Below are 20,813 nucleotides of genomic sequence, written 5' to 3' on the forward strand. Positions count from 1 at the left end.
GGGGTTATCTATAAGGATATACATACCTCCTGCACAGTGGGGTATCTAGGGTATGGCAGATATGGCAAGTGCCATGGGTGCCACCTGCTGGGGGCACTGGTGAGTGGCTGGGCAGCAAGGCACTTTCCAGGGCATACCTGCCAACAGTCAAAATTTTGCTAGGACATTTCTGGGCTGTGGCCATCCTGGGTAGTTTCCCTAAAAATTGTTTTTGTCCCAGGCAAGGATGGACTGGGTCGAGTTGTCAGATCCCCCCCCCCCCTCTAAAAAACATGAACTGCTCCGGCTCGTCATCACCTGGCGCCGCCCACACAGTATGCTAACAGCCAGCTACAAGCTAAAAAGATAGCAGTGCCCGGGATACAGAAGGTTCCGCCCTCACAGGTGTCAGCTGACTGCCATCACATGACAAGAAAGATGGCCACCACCTGCTGTATGCTGCTGGTTCCCTCAGCCCTCATGTGTCTATTACTCAGAGAACGCTCTCTGGGAGCATCAGCACTGTGCCCAGGAGGAGGGGGGGACGCTGTATCCTGGGCTGCACTGAAGGACACCTGACACCATCAAGCAGAAGAAAGGGTGAGCAATACAGGCTGACTGTAAGAGGGAGGAAGGGATGGAGCTCTGCTAGATAATGTGATGGCTGGAGAAGGTGGGAGCTCATTATAGAGCTGATAAAAGGAGGGGCTTCCATTGTTTATGTGACACCTAGAGAGAATCAGCGCTCCTCCATCCTCTTTATCACACACTATGTCACACACACAAAATGCCAGCTGCAGATGTCTAAGCAGCAGCTCTCTTGTCCTATATGCAGATCAGCCAATGCTCACACTGGTTAGGAAATGATTCCCTTTGCTCTTCTCTTTACACTGCACACAGGACAGGTGAGCACACTGATAATGATTAGACTTCTGGAAGACCCAAAAGTGTGACAGTGTTCATCATGATTTGCAGCTGTTTCTAAAGAGCTATTGGTGCCAAAGTCCAGTGTGCTCTGCATGATTTGTTTGTTTTTATATTGACTTTCAGAATTTAGGCTGGTCAGGCTTGGATCTTCACAGACTTATTAACCATTTATGGTCTTACTAACTATGCTTGGCAAATGGACTGTTAGTAAGACAGAAACTGCAGTCTCTGATCTCCTGTTTAATGTCTGCAGTATCTGACTGTCTCCTGCACCATGTCTGCACATTCTCTAAACATCTCTTGTATCTGATGGGATCTGTCTAGGGGGATGGTGTTTGGAGTATCTTTATCTGCTGATTATTAAACTTTCTGGAATACACATACTGTATTGCTATTGTGGTCTAGGATCTGGGCCTGCTATCCTTCTATCCTTTCTTTCCCTTCTCCTTCTTTCATCTGAGACTCTAACGACACCCCCTTTAGGTTATCTGAAAGATGAGTTTCAAATGTTTTGACAGGGGTGCAGTTTCAGTGCTTGCCATAGGCGCCATTTTCACTAGATACGTCTCTGGGGGGTGTCTTTTGGGGGGGTGTCTCGGGGGGGTGTCTCTGGGACATTGACAAACCTGGAAATGGTTTCACATCCATATAAAATGTATATTTATTGTGAATAATAATGATATATATATATATATAGGGAATATTATCAATTTACTTCCTGATGTGGTTTTGTATTCCCCCCCCCCCCCTTTCATGCAGTGTCTCCGCCCCCCCAGAAGGTGAAGGACTTCCTCTCCTGGAGGTTCAGCTCTCTGATTCTGCAGATTTGTGACCACCAGAAGCAGATGGAATCCATTGTGTACTTTTTTGGTCAGCGTCACCTGAGGCTGTCTGATTCATCATGGAGCCTGACAAGTATGGATGGGGGGGATACCAGGGGACATCGCTGAATCTCTGGGGGGGGGGTGGGGGGTGACAGGTGACAGGCTCCCTCTCCTAGCACCTCCCCCACAACATTACGTCATACTCCTTCGCCCTGCCCCTACCTATTCTGCTCCACCCACTCCTCAGTCTGAATTCGCCTACACCGAGAGATTAGATGAGTCTCCTCCCACATAAAGTCCCTGGCTCCACCTCCTGCACAGGCTGATAGGTTCATGGAGCCTTCACTAACATGGCGGACCGCCCACAAGTCCTGGTCCATTGAGCAGCAGTCATTGGTTGCTAGAGATGCCGGCATGCCTAGCAACCAATGACTTCACGTGCCTGCTGTGTGCCCTGCAGCACATTTCTCTTGCCAGCTCCCACCTTCTTCCTGCCAGGCTATAGGGAGTTCTCCTACAGGTACACTGAGCTCTGTGATGGGGCAACTGATCTATGGGGGCACGATGATGAGGCAACTAATCTATGGGGGCAGTTTGATGGGGCAATTAATCTATAGGGACACTGTAATGGGGCAACTGATCTCTATGTGTACTCTGATGGGTGCAGCTAATCTAAGAGGACATTCTGATTAGGTAACTGATCTATTGGGGCACTCTGATGGGGTAAGTGATTTGTGGAGGTACACGGATGGGGCCAACTGATTTATGGGGGAATCCTAAATACAAAAATGTACTATACTTCAGCTGACCAGTCCTTAGATATGGTGGCTGCATTCGTTTTCTTTTCCCTTTGTCTTTGATCCTGCCAGTAACTTCCTGTCCTAGGGTGACAACACTCACTGTACTGAATCTATGGAGACGTTGTGTTGTCACCGTAGGACAGAAAGTGTGTTTGGACTACAGAATACTCCCCCCCCTGTCTATAACATAGTGAAGTGATGTTTTGTAGTCCACATAGAGAACTGGGACTGAAAACAGTCCAGAGAAAACGAGAGCAGAAAGTTCTGAGCTCTGTATATTTCCGGCAGGATGAAAAGTGACATTTTTGCACTTGTAGAAGGGATAGAAGAATACGGTATATTCTATTTCTTCATTCAGACTTGTAAAGTTGCTGAGAGGTCCACTTTAAGGTCTGCCTGGAGTCCTGCTATGAAGCCTTGATTGCTGAGCTCTTCTTGTCCAGGATAGGGACTCTTACGTCTTCCCTTCTTCTTGTCACAGGAAGAATACCTCAGCTCCTTGTTAAGTGAATATCAAGAGAAAGATGAAGTGGAGCAACAAAGAGCGCTGTGTGCCAAAGCCTGCCTAAGATCCTCCAAGGGTAAGTACTAGCAGATAACAGCCCCTGCTTCACCACAGCGACACACTTTATTTTCTATCAAAGCTGCTGCTAGAATGGAAATCACCTTGCCTTAAGTGTGGACCCCCGAGCAGAGGAAATATTTTGGCACTTACTGGGCATGGACACGCTGTGCCCTCCCCTTTCTAACCCTCTAACCACCCTATTGGTCTGTGTAGCTTCCTGTCATACATGTACTGCATTACGACCACTAGATGAAGCTGAGGATCATCCTTATTTTCGTATTCCTGCTGGGGGGATGTCAGTGTCAGGATGGGGGGTGTGGTGTAATATTCCTGGGGGGATGTCAGTGTCAGGATGGGGGGTGTCGGTGTAATATTCCTGCTGGGGGGACGTCATTGTCAGGATGGGGGGTGTCGGTGTAATATTCCTGCTGGGGGGACGTCATTGTCAGGATGGGGGGTGTCGGTGTAATATTCCTGCTGGGGGGACGTCATTGTCAGGATGGGGGGGTGTCGGTGTAATATTCCTGCTGGGGGATATGGGTGTAATATTCCTGCTGGGGGATATGGGTGTAATATTCCTGCTGGGGGGTATGGGTGTAATATTCCTGCTAGGGGGTATGGGTGTAATATTCCTGCTGGGGGGTATGGGTGTAATATTCCTGCTGGGGGGTATGGGTGTAATATTCATGTTGGGGGGGTATGTGTGTAATATTCCTGCTGGGAGGGTGTCGGTGTAATATTCATGTTGGGTGGGTATGGGTGTAATATTCATGTTGGGGCTTGTCGGTGTAATATACCTGATGGGGGAGTATGGGTGTAATATTCATGTTGGGGGGGGTATGGGTGTATTAAGCATGTTGGGGGGACGTTTGTGCAGGAAGTTGGTGTTGGTGTATGATGGACACGGTGAGGATTTTGTCACACCTAGGTGTTCTGGATTCCCGAATCGGTGCAAAGCGCAGCACACACTTGCGATCCCTTTACTTTCAATATCATCCCAATCGAGGCGTGATTTTGCCGCACGGCCTATGGGAAATAGGCGTCCCGCAATTTTTTTTTTTTTTTTTTTGTGTGATTTGTCAGGTGACAATATTGTCCCATGATTGGGGTGCCAATCTGGAATCGCAGTAGTTCCGCCCGCGATCCGGAAGGCCTAGGTGTGATCGCAGCCTAAGCGTCTTCTATCAGTTGCTGGGTTCACCTTCTATAGATTCTGGGGGAACATTTTCTTCCTCAAACATTCCACACATTCGCTTAATTCTTCATTCCACCCTTGTATAGCGCTTTTCTCTCTGAGGACTCCAAGTATTGGAGAAGGCGTTGGCCGGGAATCGAATCCAGGTCAGCTGCTTGAAAGGCAGCTATGCTCACCACTGCACCACCAACGCAAGGTAGCATGTCTTTTTAGTGTGGGAGGAAACCGGAGTACCCGGAGGAAACCCACGCAAGCACAGGGAGAACATGCAAACTCCATGCAGATAGTGTCCTGGTCAGGATTTGAACCATGGACCCCAGTGCTGCAAGGCTAACCCCTAAGCCTCTGTGCTGCCTGTATGCGGCCTCTGTTCTCTAAGGCCCGCCCCCGCTGAACGGAGTTCATCAATTATGTCCACTCAAAGCGCCTCCAGAAGAAATCCAAACTTATCCTAAACTGCAGTCTATGTGTATAACACACCCAAAGAATACCGGCCTCCAACCTCCCCTCAGCCGGTCCAACACACGCCTGAGGGGGAGTATGGGAGAGAGGGAGGAAAGGAGGGGGGGGGGAGAGGTTAGGGGTAAGGAAGGGGTGTGGGGGTTCCCCCCAACCCTCACCCCCTTCTTTCTCCAACCTCCCCCCCCCCCCCTTTTCCTCCCTCTCTCCCTCTTCCATACTCCCCCTTGTTCTTCAGGTGATTATGTTTTGGCGATGTATTGTCGAACCTTAAAGCTTCTGCAGAAGCTGCAGAAAGGTAAATAGAGGGCTGATGGGAAGACCCTCCGGTTACTGGAGTGGCAGCTTGCACCAGTGTAGGGACCTGTGTTGGTACAGCCGTACCTGGTCCCAGGGAGGCTTCCTCAGACTTTTTGTTGAGTCTTCTTCTAGGAACAGGCAATTGTCTTGTTTGTCCAGCTGCATTGATAGTTGGTGATTCAGAAGTTCCAAAAACGAAAATGGAGGGCTGATGGGAAAACCCTCTGGTTACTGAAGTGTCAGCCACCAGTGTAGGGACCTGTGTTGGTACAGCCATACCTGGTCCCTCGGGAGGGTTCCTCAGAATTTTTGTTGAGTCTTCTTCTAGGAACAGTCAATCATCTTGTTTGTCTATTTACCTTCATAGTTGGTGATTCAGAAGCTCCAAAAAGGGAAATAGAGGGCTGATGGGAAGGCCCTCTGGATACTGGAGTGGCAGCCGCAACCAGTGTAGGGACCTGTGTTGGTAAAGCCGTACCTGGTCCCTGGGAGGGTTCCTCAGACTTTTAGTTGAGTCTGTGATTCAGAAGCTGCTGATGAACGTCACATTCTGCCAGAGTCTCAGTGGTAACGCCACAATCTGCCGGTGTCTTAGTGGGAAAGTTACATTCTGCCCGAGTCTCAACAGAATCGTTGCATGCTGGAGGAGTCTCGATGTGAATGACACGTGGTTGATTTAACATTTTTTCCACCCTTTTGGTTATTTTCTTTCCCAACAGAGCTGCACCCTGCTCATTTAAGTGCAGTCCATCCCTGCTGCAGAGCAAGTGACCAATTGAAAAGTCAGTCCAGGTCTCTATGAAGCCAAACCCCTCCTTCCTGCACCAATTCTTCAGCCACTTGCTAAGCTCCCTAAGCTCCTGTTGCCTCCTTGGTGTGGCTCGAGGTACAGGCAGTATTTCTGAAAATGCTGCCTTGGAGGTCCTTTTCTTCAATATAGCCCCTAAGTCCCTGAAACCATTTTGTAGGGTGGTTCATTTTTTTCTAATGTTGTCATTGGTTCCAATAGGTAACATGACAACAGGATCCTCCCCAGCCCCATCCAACAATCCGTCCATCGATCTGCAGTGTCCCGAACTCGTGCGACTGGGAAACGATATACTGTTCGTTGATCGCGGTCATTCTGACAGATTGCCCTCTCTGTCCCTCTAATAACGGAGTCCCCTACCACCAGGATCTGCCTATCCTTTTCTTTAAGCTTGCCCTCATCTTCATGGGAGGAGATATTCAAATGGCTGCCCTGGTATTTTGGTGGGTTCTCAACATGAACCTCACATTGTGCTGTAGTCTCAACATGAATGTGACATTCAGGTGGTGTCTCAATGTGAATGTCACATGCTGGTGGAGTATCTGTGTGAACGTCACATGCTAGTGGAATCTCCATGTGAACATCCCATGCTGGTGAAGTCTCCGTGTGAACGTCACATGCTGGTGGTGGATTTAACATTTTTTCCACCCTTTTGGTTATTTTCTTTCCCAACAGAGCTGCCCCCTGCTCATTTAAGTGCAGTCCATCCCTGCTGTAGAGCAAGTGACCAATTGAAAAGTCAGTCCAGGTCTCCATGAAGCCAAACCCCTCCTTCCTGCACCAGTTCTTCAGCCACTTGCTAAGCTCCCTAAGCTCCTGTTGCCTCCTTGGTGTGGCTCGAGGTACAGGCAGTATTTCTGAAAATGCTGCCTTGGAGGTCCTTTTCTTCAATATAGCCCCTAAGTCCCTGAAATCATTTTGTAGGGTGGTCCATTTTCTTCTAATGTTGTCATTGGTTCCAATATGTACCATGACAACTGGATCCTCCCCAGCCCCATCCAACAATCCGTCCATCCGATCTGCAATGTCCCGAACTCTTGCGACTGGGAAACAATATACTGTTAGTTGATCGCGGTCATTCTGACAGATTGCCCTCTCTGTCCCTCTAATAACAGAGTCCCCTATCACCAGGATCTGCCTAGCCTTTTCTTTAAGCTTGCCCTCATCTTCATGGGAGGAGATTTTCAAATGGCTGCCCTGGTATTTTGGTGGATTCCCAACATGAACCTCACATTGTGCTGTAGTCTCAACATGAATGTGACATTCAGGTGGAGGCTCCGTGTGAACTACACATGCTGGTGGAGGCTCCGTGTGAACTACACATGCTGGTGGAGGCTCCGTGTGAACTACACATGCTGGTGGAGTCTCAATGTAGCTTTCATATTCTGTCTCGCTCACTGGGGTAGTCCTGCCTTGTGAGCTGTGTCTGCAGTAAATACCGCGTACATCTGCAATAAAAAGGAAGAATCAGATTTAGCACCTTCACCATAAATAATATATATATATATATATATATATATATATATATATATATATATATATATATATATATATATATATATATATATATATATATATATATATATATATATATATATATATATATATATACACACACACACACACACACATACCATAAAATTATGGAGAGAAAAGTTCAAAATTCCAGTGCAAGGGACAATAAATAATCCCAACATGACAGGGATGACTAATGGCCTTCATATAAAAATTTTGGTTGCCTGGCAGTTATGCCGACCGACTAAAATGAAAAAGGGGTCTGAATCTTCACTTTCGGGTGCAGTGGAGTAATCTGCAGTGCTTCTGTTTCTTATTATTAAACACCCGTGATGATGAATGCGGACATATTTAACAAATAGCATCCCCCAGGACACCTACAGTGTCCCATCTGATAACAGAGATCATACACCCATCAGCATGACCAACATACACATAAGAAGGGCCTGAAGATCAAACCTACCATGCGTATCCTCAAAACTCACCGTATCTGTCAGAACAAAGACATAGCAGCCACCTCCTGCTCCATGGCCGGCTCTGTGGCTGGGGCCACCAGTCCCGTCTGGCCTGGTGGCCACTATGTCTTTGTTCTGACAGATACGGTGAGTTTTGAGGATACGCTTGGTAGGTTTGATCTTCAGGCCCTTATGTGTATGTTGGTCTTGGTGATGGGTGCATGATCTCTATTTGTTATCAGATGGGACACTGTAGGTGGCCTGGGTACCTCTTCTTACATCAGTTTTGGACCCTTTAGTAGTGTGCATTAGCTTGATTACATTCTATATACATGGTGAGTTTTATGTTCATGTTGTGTGCTTCTCTGTATCGTGCTGACCCTCATGGATGTTCATTAGGGGTGCAACGGATCAAAAAACTCACGGTTCAGATTGTTTCTCAGATCAGGAGTCACGGTTCGGATCAACAAAAAAAAATCTCCCCCACTGTAATATCCACAATCTCCCCCACTGTAATATATTAGCAGGGTATGGCAGGGCATGGCAGAGTATTGTCAGGGAATTGCAGAGTATTGGCAGGAGTCACGGTTCGGATCAACAAAAAAAATCTCCCCCACTGTAATATCCACAATCTCCCCCACTGTAATATATTAGCAGGGTATGGCAGAGTATTGGTGGGTATATTGGCAGGGTATGGAAGGGTATTGGCAGGGCATTGTCAGGGCGCATTGCAGAGAATTGTCAGGGCATTGCAGAGTATTGGCAGGAGTCACGGTTCGGATCAACAAAAAAAAAATCTCCCCCACTGTAATATATTAGCAGGGTATTGGCAGGGTATGGCAGGGCATTGCAGAGTATTGTCAGGGCATTGCAGAGTATTGGCAGGAGTCACGGTTCGGATCAACAAAAAAAAATCTCCCCACTGTAATATCCACAATCTCCCTCACTGCAATATATTAGCAGGGTATGGCAGAGTATTGCAGGGTATTGCCGGGTATAATGGCAGAGTATTGGCAGGGCATTGCAGAGTATTGGCACTGCTGCCATCCGAACTCTCCCCTCCACTGTACAGATCAGTGCACAGAGGGGAGAGAGGAACCGGCGTCATGACATAACGCCGGTTTGTTACAAGTGATCGCTCCGTCATTTGACGGAGCGATCATGTGGTAAACGGCCGCCGGGTGTACCAAGATGGCTGCTGCTCCGGAGCTAGGCCGAAGCCGCGGCCTTTCCTATGGCCGAGGCCACAGAGCGCATCGCGGGTGGTTGATCCGTACGGATCAATGACGATCCGTTGCACCCCTAATATTCATTGAACATATTTATGTAGTTATATCTTTTTGATACACATTTACTTTGATAACAGAAATGTTAATTTACGGTCATGCATACTTACTAAAAATTCTTTATGCAAATTTTTGGAATTGTTGTTTATTTTTTATTTTGATTGTATTTATCTTTTTGTAGCTACATACTGCTTTATAAGCTCCTGAAGAAGCTGAAAAGTGAAACATGTCAAGCAACAAGCATCACGCTGGTTACAGTAACTACTTTATGTGTATATTGTACATGTGTACTGAATTGTCTTTATGAAATGTGGACAACATTCATTGTCCCCCCGTTTCTTTTAAAACTTTGGACTCCAATAACAATGTTTTTATAACAAAATAAATTTTTGTGTGTTTTGGCACCATTAAAGAAGATCCTGTTCCTTTAAAGCCTGTTATAGAGCACAGTGCTTGTGCTGTGTATGAAATAGCTGGCTGATCCTACCAGTTTCTACCCTTCCCCCTCTGCGCTGACTCCCATGTATCAGGGCTGCAGAGTCCTGACACCGGAGTCCTGACAGAGGCTTCTTACCACGTGATCATCGCGTGAACCTGGAAGTGCCAGTAAACGGCATTCCTCGGTTCGCGCTGACAGGGAGAGCCAATCGGCAGCTCTCTCTGTCAGAGGGGGGTCTGTGCTGATGATCAGCACATTGATTATCAGTGCAGCCCCCATGAGAGGTGCCCAACAACTGCCAGCAGTGCCCCCTCAAAGTCTCTCAGTGCCCATCACAGTCCCCACCACAGTGCCTATAAGTGCCCATCAGTGCTGCATATCAGTGCCAACTCATCAGTGCACATCAGTGAAGGAGAAAACAAAATTTTATGACAAAATAAGAAAAAAGATTTTTGGTCAAAAATTGGGTCTTTTTTAGTTTGTTTAGCAAAAAATAACCCCCCCCCCAGAGGTAATGAAATACCAACAAAAGAAAGCTCTATTTGTGGGAAGAAAATGATAAAAATGTAGTTTGGGTACAGTGTTGTATGACCGCGTAATTGTCATTCAAAGTGAGACAGCGCTGAAAGCTGAAAATTGTCCTGGGCAGGAAGGGGGGGAAGTGCCGGTATTGAAGTGGTGAATCTTCAACTGCCATAATGCTGCACATGTGATCCGTTATGACACCAGCCATTGGATGGTTTGACAGTTTGGTTGAGAGCACAACCAATGTGACAGTTAGCATTCCCAACATGCCAGAAATAGAAATGTTTTTTGAAAGTGTTAAATCGATGGGATTCCTTCCTCTTTAATACAAGTAGAAAGCGTTTTATTTATAAATAACGCACAGGCACGAGGATGCAGATTTTTATCTGACAGAGGAGATAATATAAAGATCAGATTGTGGCTTATCAATCACTTTAATATCCCTTCTGTTCTACAATTCTATGAAAACAAATCATTTTGGGATGAAGGTGATCGATTAGTGTAGGTGACTTATCCAGAGTACTTTTTGTATCTATCACTATCCATAACACTTACCAATTTTGGTGTCTGTATCTCGGTGATGTTTATTGGCTGTACAGCCGGAACCGAAACCTCCAACAACGGCTCTGAAACAGCCGCGCACAAACCTCTTCATTTTGGGGGGCTTTTTGGTTGGGGTATCTGCAGGCTGGTCACTGATACCTCCTACCATTGCCCCTCCTTTGCTGGCTTTCTCTTTGGTGTTTTTCAGAGAAAGAAGCCGATTACATTTAAATCGGTTCATTATTAGGAATAAATAAACTCGCTTTAAATGTATGACAATAGAAATCGCAATGAAATTGAATCGAACGAAATCAAATCCAATAAAATCGCAAGAAATATCTCAGGAGAGATAAGAAGCACGTGTTCACGGGTCAGTGATCTCTGAGCTTCTGAGAGCTCACTGACCTGCGTCTGGCTATAGAAGACTCAGCCGATGACATCATAGGCAGAGGGACCAATCAGATCGCAGAGTGCAGTCAGGTGACCTTTTTTTTTTTTTTTTTGAAAAATAACTGACGTTTTTTCTTAAAGGAGCCACGTGCTTATTTATGAGCTTTGTGAATTCAGCCTGTAGGATCAGTATACGGATCTAATAGGGATATACGGCTCCTGGAAGAACATGTTATTGTGAATGAGATTTAACCCTTACAGTCCCATGGCTGAAATAAAGATCTATATTCTTATGATAACATTGTGAATGGAGCTATAGAAATCCTCCATCAAATCTTTTCTTTTATTTTATCATTATTACACACCAATTATTTCTCCATTTTTAACCCTTTCACTGCCAAATGTTTTTCCCTTTCATTTATGAAACCAATTCCCCTCCCCTTTTGTTTTTAACCCTTGCACTACAAATTAATAATTTTTTTCATTTTTAACCCTTTCTATGAACCATTTTTTTTTTCAAAACACAGATTTTTGTAAGTTTTTTTTTTTTTTTTTTTTTTTTTTTTTTTTCCCTTTCAGTGCCAAACCAACTTCTTTTCTTTTTTTTTTTTTATACCCTCCCCTCCCCCCATTTTTAACCCTTTTACAGACAAAACCAAAATGTGTTTTTTACATTTCTTGCCCAAATGTAAAATTATCACTAAAGGAAAACTTGTTTATTGTTAGTGTTGGATGGAGTGGAGAGGGATTAGAGCCCCTGTCAGGTTTTTATTGCTGTCTGCGCCCCCTTTAGGAAGATTCATTCTCTTCAACTGCCAAATTCTTTCAGTTTTTAACCCTTTTACTACCAAACTATATTGTTCATTTGTTTCAACCCTTTAACTGTCAAACCAAGTAACCCCTCCCCCTCCCCTCCCCCTACACACACATTTTAACTGCCACTTTCACTGCCAAATCATTTTTTTTTCATTTCTCCCCCATATGTTACATTATAAATAAAGGAAAATGTTTTTATTGTTGGTGTAAGATGGAGTGGAGAGGGATTAGAACCCCTGTCAGGTTTTTATTGCTGTCTGCGCCCCCTTTAGGGAGCTTCATTCTCTCTATTTACCAACAAAAGTGAAAGAAACATTCCAGATTTTGGGTTGTCACCAGAACAGGAATTAGAGGGGAAATCCTCCAATGGGGACACTAGTTCTGGTGACACCCAGGGATGATGTCACTTTGGTAGGATTTCTCTCACTTTCTGTTGTCTCCTTCCGTTTGTATCCCGGAGATCTCCTGTATCGGTTCTTTATATTAATCATTATATAGAGAGATTTCAGAATAAATGGCCTTTTTTTTTTTTAATAAAACTTTACATATTAACTAAATTATATATCACTCCTTTTTAAGGTCATTAATCGATTAATCTAAACAATAATCAGCCAACTAATCGATTATGAATATAATCGTTAGTTGCAGCCCTAGTGTGTGTGTGTGTGTGTGTGTGTGTGTGTGTGTGTGTGTGTGTGTGTGTGTGTGTGTGTGTGTGGGGGGGGGGGTGTGACATGCATTGTGATATATGTATGTGTGTTTATATTATATATATATATATATATATCACAATGCATGTCACCCCTCCCCTATATATATATATATATATATACACACATATATCACAACGCATGTGACCCCCCACACACACACACACATGTGATATATGTATGTGTGTATATATATCACAACGCATGTCACCCCCTCCCCCCCCCCCCACACTATATATATATATATATATATATATATATATATATATATATATATATATATATATATATATATATATATATATATATATATATACACACACACACACCAATAGCGAAGCTCGGTGGGACTTTCAGGTGCTGGAAGATCCAGACTCCCAGTATAACAAATACATTTCCTTCTTTGTTGGTGTTCAGAAGATTCTGTATCTGATAAACATTCTTTATCCAAATCATCCCCATTATTATATTATCAAATAATGAGCAAAACTGCAGAGAATACAAAACTCCTTCCTTCTCCCTCCGATCTCTATCACAGTCTGTGTGTGTGTATGTGACGTTTCTATGGTAATATTTCCATCCCATAATAATATCATCCATTCCTTCCTGTCTAAAGACTTCCCCCAAATGTCACCTCGGCACCCCACAAAGAGAACATTTCTTTATTTTATTTTTTATTTGGATTTCTTGTCCACTGCAGCAAAAAAAACTTTTTATTAATGGGGGAGGGGAAGGAGTCATACTGATCAGTTATCTCCCCCAAAACACAATGATTGCACATTCATAACTAATATCTCATCAATATCACCCCAATAATATAGATGTGTGTGTGTGTGTGTGTGTGTGTGTGTGTGTGTGTGTGTATATATATATATATAACCCCAATAATTTATTGGGGGATCACAATGTCCGACTCTTCCAGCCTTGTGAATGAAGTCTTTAGACAGGAAGGAATGGATGATATTATTATGGGATGGAGATATTACCATAGAAACGTCACATACACAATCCTTCCCATAGGAGGTCTAGTGTAGTCATGTCAGTTATTGTCATGGCGACGCAGCCCCAGCCAGCTGCCTCATTTGCATATTAGGAGTAAACAAGTCCATATAAGGCAGTAGGGGGAGGTGTGTGTGTGTGTGTGTGTGTGTGTGTGTATATGTATATATATCACCCCCATGATAGATAGAGAGATATATTATAAATATAAATGATTGGGGTTATATATATATTATTGGATATATATATATATAATCACCCCAATATTAATGATATATATATATATTGGGGGGGGGGGGTAAATATGTTATGAACGATGATGAGTTGTTTAATTTATTGATCAATTTTGGATTGGAGGATTGGATATTATAGCGCCCTGTACCCCATTATTTCTATGATTTATATTGCTGGGGGGGATGGTACAATTACCATCATATATCAGTGATTGGGAGGGGAGGGGGTCACCTATTTCTGGTATATGAAAAAGAAATTGCGCTCGGTGCTCAATGTAAATGATAAAAAACTGAAATAAAGAACCGTGAAGGAAATCCTGCAGCTAAAACACAATAACCCCAATACAAGGGCACATGGAGTAAACAATATAAAGAACAGTGTAGCGCTGGACTAGTAAAGAAGAGCACATATGTTGGTATATGTAAATGTGTCAGGACCCACAGAATTATCATGGGTCAGTAAATAATATAAAACAATAAATCAGTGTAGCACTAGTTTAAAGTAATACAGTGCACATATATGTGATAAGGACGATAAGTAATATAAAACAATAAATCAGTGTAGCACTAGTTTAAAGTGATAAGGTGCACATATATGTAATAAGAACACATGTGAACTGTTCATCTAAAACTTATCATCATAAATTAATGTAAAAAATCATATAAGTGGTAATCCGTATACATGTGAGTCCATACCCTGAAGGGTATATACAAAGAAAAAGTACAAAAAATAAACAATAAAGTTCATAAGTGTCGCCAGTGAGAAAATTAATCCAAAAAAAAAAATCCAGAAAAAGCTATTGCAGAGTTCAGGGTTGCATGATCCACCTTTAGTGCAGCCCGCCACCAGATGGTAAAATTAAAGGCTTACCAGAAAGCCTGTGACCGCCCTTACTCAGGGGGGTCAAAACAGGCTTAGTAGTGGATGTATCTGAGGATGATGTGTTCCCTGGACTGTTCTCCCGCTCTCCTCACCAAACAAATGGTCCTCAGCAACGGGGACTCCGATATGGAAGAGGTGCTCCCATGGATTCCTTTAATACTCCTTCCCGAAAGGGCCAGGCATGAATAAGCCACAAATCTGTTTAGACGATATTAGATTGGTCCTAAATTGCAGAGACAAGGTGGTGAATCCAGAGTCCTTTGCAGGGGTCCACAGGTATGCAGGATGCAAATCTCTGTATTCCTAGTCCTGGTGACACGCACAGGATATTATCCACTCAAAACCAGCATGGGGCCGCCTGCCCATTTACTTCCAGTTTTCGGTTGTTTGTGGATTTCCAGTTTGCGGAGATAGGATGAGGGCTAAAGAGTGATGAAAAGCCCAAGTTGGCTACCGGCAGAGAGCATGTGTAGGCGCGCACACACCAACATGTTTCACCCACTTGTGACATGGGTTTCTTCAGGGTCCCCCTATCCCCCTAGAAACCCTATCACATATATGTGCACTTTATTACTTTAAACTAGTGCTACACTGATTTATTGTTTTATATTATTTACTGACCCATGATAATTCTGTGGGTCCTGACACATTTATTTACATATACCAACATAGGTGCTCTTCTTTACTAGTCCAGCGCTACACTGTTCTTTATATTGTTTATTTCTGGTATATAGTATATATCCATTACCCGACCATTCCTCACCATACACACCTCATGATTGTCAATAGAACTATCAATCACCCCTCCATATAATAAATGTCACTTTATTACACCCCCCATAAGAAAGCTACATCTGTCTGTATAATCACTGGGGGGGAAGGGGGGGTGTAATGATCACTGGGGGGAGGAGGGGTGTAATGATCACTGGGGGAGGGGGGTGTAATGATCACTGGGGGAGGGGGGGTGTAATGATCACTGGGGGGAGGAGGGGTGTAATGATCACTGGGGGGGGGGTATTTAGAAGTAAAAAAACAAAATGGTTTGATTTCCAATATTTCATCATAGAATCCATTCAATCAATAATCGTTTATCATCGTCATTGTGATGGGAATAATTGGTGTCGGTCCAGCACAGGATTTATAGGGAGATTTATGAAGCACCCCGTGATGTGTGGGGTACCGTACCCCGGATTTCTATGGGGGATCTAATAAAGGGGGTCCGACCCGCTACTAGCAAGGGGGAAATAATAAAGTGGCCGGTGAGTGTACAGTATATATACAGCATCTGACAAAAGTAAGTACACCCCTCAGTCACATGTGTGTAAATCTTTTCTTCTATCTTTTCATGTGACAACGCTGAAGAAATGACACTTTGCTACAATGTAAAGTAGTGAGTGTACAGCTTGTATAACAGTGTAAATTTGCTGTCCCCTCAAAATAACTCAACACGCAGCCATTAACCGCTTGGCATCATATGACGTCCTCCCCTGTGCACGCTCCCTGCGCGCGCCCTACAGGGCGCGCGCCGGGTGCGTTGTGATCACCGAGTCACTGAGACTCGGCTGATCACCGATCTGTGTAAGGGGCCGGTCCCGGCCCCTTACCATGTGATCAGCTGTCAGCCAATGACAGCTGATCACATGATGTAAACAAAAGATCGGTTATCGTTTTTTTTTTTTACTCACGCTGACAGCGCGAGTAGAAAAAAAAGCCGATCACCGGATCGGATGTGAGGGACATCGGTCCCCAAGTGGAAGAGGCACATCTGCCTCATCAGTGCCCAATAAAAGTGCCACCTAACAGTGCCCACAGTGCCACCTAACAGTGCCCACAAGTACCACCTATCAGTGCCCACAAGTACCACCTATCAATGCCCACCTGTAGTGCCAATCAGTGCCACCTGCCAGTGCTGCCCATCACTGCCACCCATCAGTGCCCATCACTGCCACCCATCAGTGCCCATCACTGCCACCCATCAGTGCCCATCACTGCCGCCTATCAGTGCCCATCACTGCCGCCTCATCAGCGTACATCAATGAAGGAGAAAAATTACCCGTTTAAAATTTTTTAAAACAAAATATAAAAAAATAAACTTTTTTTTTAAAAAAAAATTCAGTTTTTACATTTTTTTAATAAAAAGTAAAAACCGCAGAGGTGATCAAATACCACCAAAAGAAAGCTCTATTTGTGGTGAAAAAATGATAAAAATTTCATTTGGGTACAGTGTTGTATGACCACGCAATTGTCATTCAAAGTGCGTCAGCGCCGAAAGCTGAAAATTGGTCTGGATAGGAGGGGGGTTTAAGTGCCCGGTAAGCAAGTGGTTAATGTCTAAACCGCTGGAAACAAAAGTCAGTACACCCCTAAGTGAAAATTGGGCCCAAAGTGTCAATATTTTGTGTGGCCACCATTATTTTCCAGCACTGCCTTAACCCTCTTGGGCATGGAGGTCACCAGAGCTTCACAGGTTGCCACTGGAGTCCTCTTCCACTCCTCCATGACGACATCACAGAGCTGGTGGATGTTAGAGACCTTGCGCTCCTGCACCTTCCGTTTGGGGATGTCCCACAGATGATCAATAGGGTTTAGGTCTGGAGACATGCTTGTCCAGTCCATCACCTTTACCCTAATGGCTGTGTGTTGAGTTATATTGAGGGGGCACCTAATTTAACACACCTGCTCCACATTCACACCTGAGACCTTGTAACACTAACGAGTCCCATGACACCGGGGAGGGAAAATGGCTAATTGGGCCCAATTTGGAGATTTTCACTTAGGGGTGTACTGACTTTTGTTGCCAGCGGTTTAGACATTAATGGCTGTGTGTTGAGTTATTTTGAGGGGACAGCAAATTTACACTGTTACACAAGCTGTACACTCACTACTTTACATTGTAGCAAAGTGTCATTTCTTCAGTGTTGTCACATGAAAAGATAGAAGAAAAGATTTACACAAATGTCACTGAGGGGTGTACTTACTTTTGTCAGATACTGTATGTACAGGAGAGGAGTGCAGAGGGTATGACAGTGACATTTTAGAGGCGGACCCAATTTTTGGCCACTGAAACACATTGTTTGAAAATGGTGTTTTTTTTACATTCGGCCGAAAGAAAAAATGTGCCAATAATGGCATCGAAAACAGGGTGGTCCGTCCTGGGGGGCGCACATGGCGGGGGTGTCATCCCCAGTGAGAGCCCTCCCTCCTTGTCACGCAGAGCGGCGATCTCTCTCTGTGTCACTGAGCTAAATCATTCGGTAGCCCCCTGTGATAGACAGAACACTGATCCAGTGGCGGGAAGTTGAAGCAGTGTGACGTCCATCATAGGAGGCGGGGCTTTGTTAATGCGGCCCGAGGAATTCCAACCCAGCCCCGGGACACAGCGGGAGATCGGCGCTCTGTGTGATCCGGACACTGATAGGCTTCATGTACACGGGACATTTTTACAACCTCTCCTGAACGATTTAACTTGACAGATAGTAACCCACGTTTAAAACATCCGTTTTTCCGCGTTTACGTTTAGAAGCGTTAGGCAAAAATGAATTTTTTTTTTTTTTTTTTTTTTTTTTTTTTTTAAATATAAAAAAAAAAAAAAAGGCTGTAAACGACACGTGAGCTACCACGTTTAGTGTCTGAAACATCGGAAACTTCGGCGTCTAAAATTATTTTTTTGTCTTCAAAGAAAAGCCTCTAAACGCAACTGCCTAAAAACGACATTAAACAAACCTGTGTACACATAAGAGAACACTGGAGGAGTTCAGGGGCAGCTGAAAAAAAGCATCCAACTACCTCTGAACAATCGTTTACCAACAGCAGTGTACATGAGGCCTAAGGCTGCAGACATGATACAAGAGACAGTCAGAGCGTGAGGACATGATACAAGAGATGGTCAGACTGAGGACATGATACAAGCGACGGTCAGAGCATGAGGACATGATACAAGAGACGGTCAGAGCGTGAGGACATAATACAAGAGACAGTCAGAGCGTGAGGACATGATACAAGAGATGGTCAGAGACCGAGGACATGATGCAAGAGACGGTCAGAGACCGAGGACATGATGCAAGAGACGGTCAGAGACCGAGGACATGATGCAAGAGACGGTCAGAGACCGAGGACATGATGCAAGAGACGGTCAGAGCGTAAGGACATGATACAAGAGACGGTCAGAGCGTGAGGACATGATACAAGAGACAGTCAGAGAATGAGGACATGATACAAGAGACGGTCAGAGACTGCATTTTTCCTGAGCTTTTTTTGCACTAAAAGGTGCCAATAATGGCCAACAATAAATTCACATTAATTTCCTCAATTAAATGTAATAATTCAAATATAATACAATTGTATATAAAAATATGAATATTTTTTTAAAATGTCATTTTCAGTTTCGGCACTCAAATTTCCATTCGGTGCACCCCTAATGTTTCTGAATTACGGAGTGTCCAGAATCGGAGCAAACAATCGATAATATAAGGCATTTGCCAGATTGGCAGAGAGGGGGTGAGGGCCCCCCTCCCCCTCGGGGGGGTTATTGGGGTGAAATCAAACTGTCAGCATTCGTAGAAAGATTTGCTGGAGGTGGCAGATAACTTAAAACGTGAAATAATTGAGCAGGCCTTTCTCAGTTCCTCCATCTTATCAATGCGACTTGGAGACGAAGGTAACATTGTATGCAAAGACGTCGTAGAGAGTTTGACGTGGAAATGGAATGATGGAGTTCAGGAATTGTCGGACGGGACGTGTTCCTCGAAGCCTTCGCTCTCCCGCACCAGAGCGCACTCCAGGATGACACGCCCCTCTTTGTAGCGCTGGCTGTCCTCCGTGGCAAATTCATAGATCCAGCCCAGCTTGCTGTTGCAGTTTTTGCAGCTGACGTCCCGCACCATGTGACGGCCGGTGAGCATGACCCGGTCCTGGACTTCACTGTACTGCAAGTTTACCACCTGCAGGGGAGAAGAGAAGAGAAAGAGAAACTTTAGTAGAGACATCATCATGGAGGGGCGGAGACACACAGTGTAAGGGACAAGAGATCACCTGGAGGGGCAGAGACACACAATGTACGGGACAAGAGATCACCTGCAGGGGCGGAGACACACAATGTACGGGACAAGAGATCACCTAGAGGGGCGGAGACACACAATGTATGGGGCAAGAGATCACCTGGAGGGGCAGGGACACACAATGTATGGGGCAAGAGATCACCTGGAGGGGCAGGGACACACAATGTATGGGGCAAGAGATCACCTGCAGGGGCGGAGACACACAATGTACGGGACAAGAGATCATCTAGAGGGGCGGAGACACAATGTATGGGGCAAGAGATCACCTAGAGGGGCGGATACATACAATGTATGGGGCAAGAGATCACCTAGAGGGGCGGAGACACACAATGTATGGGGCAAGAGATCACCTAGAGGGGCAGAGACACAATGTATGGGGTAAGAGTTCACCTAGAGGGGCGGAGACACACAATGTATGGGACAAGAGATCACCTAGAGGGGCGGAGACACACAATGTATGGGACAAGAGATCACCTAGAGGGGCGGAGACACAATGTATGGGGCAAGAGATCACCTAGAGGGGCGGAGACACACAATGTACGGGGCAAGAGATCACCTAGAGGGGCGGAGACACACAGTGTACGGGGCAAGAGATCACCTAGAGGGGCGGAGACACACAATGTACAGGGCAAGAGATCACCTAGAGGGGCGGAGACACACAATGTACGGGAGAAGAGATCACCTAGAGGGGCGGAGACACACAGTGTACGGGGCAAGAGATCACCTAGAGGGGCGGAGACACACAATGTATGGGACAAGAGATCACCTAGAGGGGCGGAGACACACAGTGTACGGGGCAAGAGATCACCTAGAGGGGCGGAGACACACAATGTACAGGGAAAGAGATCACCTAGAGGGGCGGAGACACACAATGTACGGGACAAGAGATCACCTAGAGGGGCGGAGACACACAGTGTACGGGACAAGAGATCACCTGGAGGGGCGGAGACGCACAATTCACCATTAAATCGCTATCCCGACATAAAAAAAACCTCAGAACATCCCAACTTCCCCGTGTCATGTAAATCACCACAACGTCTTCTCACACAACCCCGCCCCCTTTTTTATAATAAAGTCTTTGCTTTGTCAGTGATAACAAGTAGAA

General features: G+C 44.9%; 1 long non-coding RNA gene and 1 other non-coding gene across 2 annotated transcripts; one reads left to right on the forward strand and one right to left on the reverse strand.

Moving 5' to 3' along the window:
- Positions 1–358: 358 nt before the first annotated feature.
- LOC141110687 (uncharacterized) lies at positions 359–9,878 on the forward strand. The gene is made up of 3 exons (XR_012236318.1): positions 359–579; positions 3,012–3,111; positions 9,295–9,878. It is a non-coding gene; the product is annotated as an uncharacterized lncRNA (long non-coding RNA).
- TRNAE-UUC (transfer RNA glutamic acid (anticodon UUC)) lies at positions 4,412–4,483 on the reverse strand. The gene has a single exon. It is a non-coding gene; the product is annotated as a tRNA-Glu (tRNA).
- Positions 9,879–20,813: the final 10,935 nt, after the last annotated feature.

Source organism: Aquarana catesbeiana, linkage group LG01 (genome assembly GCF_042186555.1).
Source record: "Aquarana catesbeiana isolate 2022-GZ linkage group LG01, ASM4218655v1, whole genome shotgun sequence".
NCBI lineage: Eukaryota > Metazoa > Chordata > Amphibia > Anura > Ranidae > Aquarana > Aquarana catesbeiana.